The sequence below is a fragment of the Saccopteryx bilineata genome, chromosome 1, assembly GCF_036850765.1.
Source record: "Saccopteryx bilineata isolate mSacBil1 chromosome 1, mSacBil1_pri_phased_curated, whole genome shotgun sequence".
NCBI lineage: Eukaryota > Metazoa > Chordata > Mammalia > Chiroptera > Emballonuridae > Saccopteryx > Saccopteryx bilineata.
In genome coordinates this window covers 265,245,122-265,253,057 of record NC_089490.1, presented here as the reverse complement: position 1 = coordinate 265,253,057, position 7,936 = coordinate 265,245,122, and the positions used below count along the sequence as shown (strand labels likewise).

At 40.6% G+C, this 7,936-nt stretch overlaps 1 protein-coding gene across 5 annotated transcripts in view; it reads left to right on the top strand.

The window, feature by feature from the left end:
- Window positions 1–1,301: 1,301 nt before the first annotated feature.
- The window catches only part of RNF180 (ring finger protein 180), a 199,026-nt gene continuing 192,391 nt past the window's right edge, over window positions 1,302–7,936 (top strand). Inside the window, exon 1 of one of the 5 annotated variants that reach the window (XM_066242444.1) lies at window positions 1,302–1,362. The gene's annotated coding sequence lies outside the window, so the exon portion shown is untranslated. The other 4 variants (XM_066242471.1, XM_066242452.1, XM_066242435.1 and 1 more) reach the window with 4 other exon arrangements.

The following is a 7,936-nucleotide window of genomic DNA, read 5'->3' as shown; positions in this document are numbered from 1 at the left end:
ATCAACATTTGAAGATGGAAAGTATATTTAACCTATTTGGAACTGGTAATATTCCCAATGTTAGATAAAATAATTGGTTGTACAAGATGGCTTTGAATTTTAACTTAGAGAAGAACGCAAAGGTGAGGGTTGGTCAACTCAAACTGGGAAGTTACTTCAACAATCTGGAAGGAAACAATAAAAAGTTAGCATTAAAAATGTGTATTGTTTTTTGTTTTGTTGATTTATTTATTTATTTTAAATGAGAGGAGGGGAGACAGACTTATGCAGTGCCCTGAAGATCAAACCAATCAAGCTATCCTCAGAGCCTAGGGCCAATGCTCAAACCAATTGAGCCACTGGCTGTGAGAGAGGAAGAGGGAGAGAAGGGGGAGAGGGAGGGGAAGAGAAGCAGATGGTCACATCTCATGTGTGCTCTGACCTGGGATTGAATCTGAAACATCTACAAGCCGGACCAACACTCTATCCACTGAGCAAACAAGCCAGGGCAAAAATGCATATTGTTTACAAATAGGTTAGAAGTGAATTTTAACTCCACCTAATGATTAGTAACTACTGCAGTAGCTATCTAAATTGTAAGAGTTTCTAATAAAAATGACATATTTGAAAGAATATATTGTTTTTAAGACACTATCACATAATGCTCTCATTTGATAATCACAAGCACTATGACATACCAATTAAGATAAATCATTTTTATACTTGAGGAACTTGGAGTTAAAGTTACATTATTTGCCCAAGAACATGTAGGTGAAAATCATGACTCTCAAGTCTGATATTTTCATAATATCATGCTTTATTTTGAAAGAAGGCTTTTCTTATTAATGTGTTTTAAGAATTGGTGAGGGATCATACCTGGTTAAAAAAAAATTCTGGCTTAATTTTATTAATACTAATATTCACTCATATATTTATTATAAAATATATTACACATTTTAATTATTATATATAACTTATCTAATTATAATTTTAATATAAGTAATACAATACTAATCAACTCCTAATTTACTGTCACTAATGGAATTTTGAATAGAACTGATTGAATTTTAATAGTAAAAAATGCAAATCAGCATGTATTGGTTGATGGCAAATACAAATTACATTTCTTCAGCTTTCTGAATAAGCACTTTCATTTACCTCCCTTCATCAGCTCACACCACCCACTGTAACCTGTCAAGAGTGGAGTCAAGAGCACTGTGGTTGTTAATATTGATTGCACACAGGTGGAACTTGAGGCACAAGAAGGTAAGCAATTTAGGGAGTGCTGTCAGAACGGGAAGCTCAGTCCAGGCAGTGGCGCTGCGTCGGGAAGAGCCCTGGGCGCGGCGGGGGGTCGCGGGACGCCAGGAACAGCCCCCGCAGGTGGGCCCGGAGCTGGTACACTAGGAGGGCTGGTGAGGCCGCGGGGTAGCGGCGACCTCCGCGGCCCCGAGGAGGGGACGACGGGAGCAAGTTTCCCACGGGCCGCCTGCCGCGCTGCTCGCGGGTCTGCGCGGGGTCAGGGCGCGGGGCGGCGCGGCCCACGCGGCTCGGCCGGGGCCGCGGGCGTGGAGAGCCGGCGGCGGGGCGGGCCGGGCGCTGCGAGCGAGGCCGCGGACTCCCGGCTGCCGGCGCGGCCGAGCGCTTTCCGCGGGGTTTGGCTCCTGCCGCTTCCCGTCTCCCGATCGGCAGCGCCCGCCGGAGCCGCGGCCGCACTCGGAGCCGCGGGGCCGCCCCCAGGCGCGGACGCAGGTAAGGGTCTCCGGGTCTGTCCTGCCGGCCTCTCCGGCCGCCGCGACTCCGGCCCGCGCTGGCCGCCGCCCCCACGCCCGGCGCGGCCTCAGGGGACGCGGCCGCGGTGTAACTTTCGCACCTGAGGCTCCGCGCCGGCCTCGGGGCGCCAGCCGGGACCGGGTGGAATTACACGGCGCCCGGAAAGGTGAGCCCGGCGGCCAGGCGCCGGGGAGGCGGGGGCCCTCGGGGTAGCGGTGGAGGCGTGCGTCCCGGTTCGCCTCGTGGGCGGGCCGGCACGTCCTGCCCTCCGCCCATCCCCTTGGCACGGAGCCGCTCTCTTTTGTCTGGTCCATTTCGGTGTCGGCGTCGCGGCTGCGCGCGGGCGGCGTTGGTCCGGCGGTAGACTCGGGGCGACGCGGGGGTCCCCGGCGAGCTGGAGGTGCAGGTGGGAGAGAGTCCGGCGTGGCGGCGGGGAGTGGTTAGCGCTTTAATTAGCATTGACTTGTTTATACTGCCCTGTTCTTTTAGGAATCGCACTACCTATTTTCGTAGCATCTAATAGTTTTAAGTGCACCCAGGAGAGCATTCATTAGTTAACTTCAAAGAAGCACTGTGTATCCAGGTTGCTATTAAACTCTTCCCATTTTACAGACGAGACAGCTGAGGCACCCGAAAATAAATGATTATAGCAACACTAAGCATTCAGCACTCGTGGGAGCTGTGGTTAGGACCTGACTGACACTTGTCCTTGGTCCAGTCACTCAACTTCAAGCAAAATGTAGCGCTCACAGTGCCTGACACTCATTTTATTTACTCATTAATTACTAAAAACCTTTCTTTAAAAGTGGAGTTGAGTTCTTCCAGACTCCTGGAATAGCACCCCTTAAAAGTGATACTTAAAAGACCAGAGTCATTTCAGTTGTTGAGTAGGATCACTAGGGAGGTACTGTAGTAAGGACTAAATTTGGTTTGTCTCTCATCTGTCATATCTTTAATCTCCTATATGAATATGTTTGCCACTGGGATCCAGAATTACTTGGTGATCATCATAGTAGAGATCCTAAATGTTTATTTATATAATAAATGGAATGGAGAGGCAAGTTCCTGGGTATCCCTAAATATTGAGCAGCAAGTATTCTTTTTTAATACAAAAGAACTACAAGTTTAAGAGGATAGTCATTTTAATAATTTTAATGAAAATTACTTGGTAGTCATGTGCATGTTTTAAGTAGACTACAACAAGTAAGTAACATGTAATATTGAGATAGTATTAAGTTGGGGATATATTTGATATAAAAGTTTGAACTTCACATAAATGCAAGTGTGAATCTTTATAATAATTTATAATCATAAAATATGCCTCTATGTTACATATTTTGAATGTAATACAGCTGGGTCAGAATGGCCTCATCAAAATATAAAATTGCTTTTCAAAAAAATCATTAGCAAGTTGTGTGTGCAACAGATTTTCTTGATGACACCAATTACCAGATGCATTCATTTTCTTCATTTCTAGGTTGTTTGAAAATTTTATGACTATATGTATTGTATGTCTTATATTGTAAGTGCCAAGAAGTCTGTTATAACTATACTGTATTAGCAGTTAAGGAGATATTGGCCTGGTCCCCTAAAATCATTAAGGAGTTTTATGATAAACATATGAAATCATTTTCTGAGGGAACAGTTAGAAGTAGGTATTTTTCTGTGCAGGCTGCAGCTTGAGAACAGGGATAATTCTGTGGCTACAAATATACTACATTCCACTGCATAATAAATGTATAATCAGAAGCATATGAAAAGAAGGGGTGCTATCCTTTTGATATTTAAATAGGAAAAATTCCACCATTTAGCAGACATCTCTCTTTTTAACCAAGAGTGGATGGTAACTTTGAGAAAAATCACAGATTTTGAGATAAAAAGTATTGAAGTGACAATGGTTTGTCTCCCAGATAATGGCCCATGCCCATCTCATGCTATCCATGAATTGTATCTTACTTTTGACCCTCACACTAATCTCTGATTTTACTTCATCTTTGATTGCCATCTTTGGACAGAAGGTAGTTGGCTCAGGAAAGAAGGAAGCTCAAGGAAGCAATGAGTGTATCTTTCATATATAACATAACTTTCTCCTCAGTTTGGAATTTTTTTTTAATTTTTATTTTTAGCGAGAGATTGAGAGACAGACAGGAACGAAAGAGATGAAAAGCATCAACTCGTCATTGTGGCACTTTAGTTGTTCATTGATTGCTTCTCATATGTACCTTAACCCACAGGCTCCAGCTGAACCACTGACCCTTTGCTTAAGCCAGTGACCTTGGGGCTCAAGCCAGTGGCCTTGGGGCTCAAGCCAGAGACCATGGGGTCATGTCTGTGATCCCATGCTCAAGCCAATGAGCCCACATTCAAACCGGCAGTGACCTTGGGGTTTCGAAAGTGGGTTCTCAGTGTCCCAGGTTGATGCTGATGCTCTGTCCACTGCGCCACCTCCTGGTCAGGCTCAATTTGGAAATTTAATAGTTCATATTTAAGATCTAGTCAAAATTTCTCATTATCAAAGCCCCAATAAGTAGGCAGTCCTTAATAAAATAGCCCACATTACAATACCTTGTTTTGACTCTTGTATACCATAAACTTTACAAAAATAGAATTGTATTGATGAAAACTGAGTGCCCTTGATACAGTAAACATCAACTGCTTGGTTAACAAGGTGTTTAGTTGGTTTCTCTGATTTTAGAGAATATTTGGGAAAGGATTTGAATGGTAAGTCTCTTCCAAAGCTAGCTGAGAAAATTGGAGTGGTTACATTTTTTATATTGTTAATTTTTTCTGTAGCAAGGAGAAATATAAGATAATATTCTAATAATAATAGAAGTATCCTCAAATTCTATAATTTATTTACCATATTAGTTCACTGTTTAGTATCTAGAAAAGCTTAGAAACAACCAGTAGTTTATTACTACAGGTTTTAAAAGCAGCTTCAAAACATTCTTCATAAAATTGCTGAAATAAGTATGAGACTTATTCTGAATGAGAATTACCTAACCTGTATAAAAACCTGTTGAAAAAAACTTATCCAAAGGGCCAGAATTGAAATATGTGAATTTAGTCAGCATGCAATGAGTAACATAAACCTGTAAGCCAGTGATTTAATAAGTAAATCGGGGACTTATTACTTAAAAGCCTATTTTATAGAGAAAAATTAAAACTAAGGTATATATATTTTGGGCCATTTTTGGTTTTAAGTTAGAATCTCTTCTTTCCCATACCATTTGTCTTCTAGAAGATGAAGATACACACACACACACACACACATACACACACACTTATAATGAATATTTATATAGCTGTACCTGTGTGATTTAGAACTAGCTAAGACTGTTGGATCCTAAATAAAGTTTTTTTTCTGCTTTAGTCAGTACATTTTCTCACCGAACACCATACCATTTCCCAACTTTGTTTTTTGCTTTCTTGGTTTTTCCTTGCTCAAGATGCCCATTCCTGTCCACTTTACTTGCTATCTAAATCTAAGCTATCATTTAAAACTTAGACAGAATGGAGGTTATCATTATCCTAAACTTGGTGTCTATCATTCCTATTCATGTTTTTATACTTTTGCTACATTTGCATGCATAGTAAATAAAATATAACATAGTTGCACATGCTTTAAAATTTATTGTAACTTAGCTATGTGTGTATTATTCTATACTGTGTATATTTCTGCAGCCTTTTCCTTGTTTAACATACTTCTGATTTTTTTTTCTAGATGTATATAGCTTTAGTTTTTATTGCTGCATAGTATTACATTGTATCAATGAACATAAAAGCATTTGTCAAATCTCCTATTGATGAACACTTGGTTCGTTTCTAATTTTTGCTGCTTCCATAAAATGTGGCTATAATGAACATTCCTATATGACATAAATTATCTTAGGCTTACACAAACCTAAAATTAGTACTGCAGATCCATAGATACACGTTTCATTTTTGTCAACTCTTGCAAAATTGCTTTCCAGAATGGTTACAGATTACACCTAGTTATACCTCCCCATAGTGGTTTATGAGATTCTTGTTGCTTCTGCTTCCTATTGTTACACTTTTACATTTTTCCCAGTGTGATTGGTGTGAAATGGTATCTTGTTTTACTTTTATTTTTCCTGATTTCTGGTGAAGTTAAACACTTTGCTTATGATTATTGGCAATTTTGGATTCTTTTTCTGAGAATTGTTCTTTCATAGTCTTTGTTTATTCTTCTGTTGGATATTTGCCTTTTTAAAATTGTTGTAGAATTAGGCCCTGGCTGGTTGGCTCAGTGGTAGAGTAGAGTATGGGCCTGGCATGTGGAAGTCCTGGGTTCAATTCCTGGCCAGGGCACACAAGAGAAGCACCCATCTGCTTCTCCACCCTTCTTCCTCTGCTTTCTCTGTTCCTCCCTCTTCCCCTTCTGCAGCCAAGGCTCCAATAGAGAAAAGTTGGCCCAGGCGCTGAGGATGGCTCCATGGCCTCCACCTCAGGTGCTAGAATGGCTCTTGTTGCAACGGAGCAATGCCACAAATGGGCAGAGCATCAGCCTTTAGTGGGTTTGTCAAGTGGATCCTGATCAGGTACATGCAGGAATCTGTCTGTCTGCCTCCCCACTTCTCACTTAAGAAAAAAAAAGAAAAGAAAAAAATTGTTGTAGAATTAATTGTAGATATTAACAGTGATGGGATTCAAACACTGGAGAACAATTTTTTTTTCATTTTCTGTTGCATGAGGTTGTAGAACTGTTTCTATATATTTCTGCATCACTGATTCCAAATCTGAAATCTGTTTTTTGGTGCATGCTGTAGTTTTTCTGCAATTTTAGTTTCTTTTTGTTACAGTTAATGGCATGCATTGGTTTTTCAATTGGAGTTAAAGGGCAACGACTCTTGGATTGAACATTACCACAAGGCAATTAATGTTTTACAAACATCACTTTTACATAATTGTAGTTGTTTTTAAATGTAAAAAATTATTATCTGATAAAAACACCCTCTTATTTTGTTTTAAGATTGAATCATGGCTCCTTCGAGTAGGCATAAATGTAAGAATAGTCCTGACACCTTCTGTTATATTTGTGGCTGTTACACACTTCAACATCAAAGGCGCTATATTTCATCATTTGTGACATGTGCTTATATTGCCTATTTTCAAGTTCCCCTTGACGATCAAGACAAGAATTAGGCTCCTCATATTGTGTGTCATAATTGTGTGGAAATGCTTCATGACTAGACAAAAGGCAAATGCAAAGGAATGCCTTTTGATATTCCCATTGTTTGGTGTGAACCTAAGGACCACAGCAGTGACTGTTATTTCTGTCTGATCCATACAAAGAGCATTGGCAAGAAAAAACATCATATCATCGCATATCCTAGTATTCCTTCAGCAATACGACCTATCCCATGCTTTGAGACACTCCCGGTTCCAGTTTTTAATGGTTTTATTTCTTCTAAGGACAAAGAAAGTGAACATGGTAATCAAGTGTATTTTGATAAGATGCATGAGGAAATGGTTGTAGAATCTGAAGGGTCTTCTTCTGATGCCAAGCAGTCATTAACCCCTCAGCAGTTTAGCCAACCCGTATTGAAGACTTAGTAAGAGATTTGGGCCTATCAAAGAAAGCAGCTGAGTTATTAGCCTCCAGGATTCAAGAAAAGAATGTACTTCACCAGTCAGCTAAAGTATCCCATTTCAGGAAGCATGAACAAATTTTTGTGGACTTTTTTCCGAAGACAAACACTTTGTTTACTGTCATGACATCAGTAGTCTTCTCAGCCAGCTAGGTGTTACCACTTACAGTCCAACAGAATGGCAGCTCTTTCTTGACAGCTCTAAACAGAGTCTGGAATGTGTTCTCCTACACAATGGTAATGTTTATGCAGCGGTTCTAATTGATTATTCAACTCATCTGCGAGAAGATTATAATAACATAGTAATTGTCCTCGACTTTGTGAAGTATGAGGAGCATAACTGGATCATTTGTGTGGATCTTAAAATGGTAAATTTCCTTCTAGGACAACAGAGAGGTTTCACAAAGTATCCTTGCTTTCTGTGTTTGTGGGACAGCCAAGCTTGGGAGAAACACTGGACAAAGAAAGAGTGGCCGAAACGTGAAGCTCTGGAAGTAGGGATGCCAAATATTCTGAATGAATCTGTAGTTAATCGAGACAGGATCATTTCTCCCCCACTTTACATCAAACTT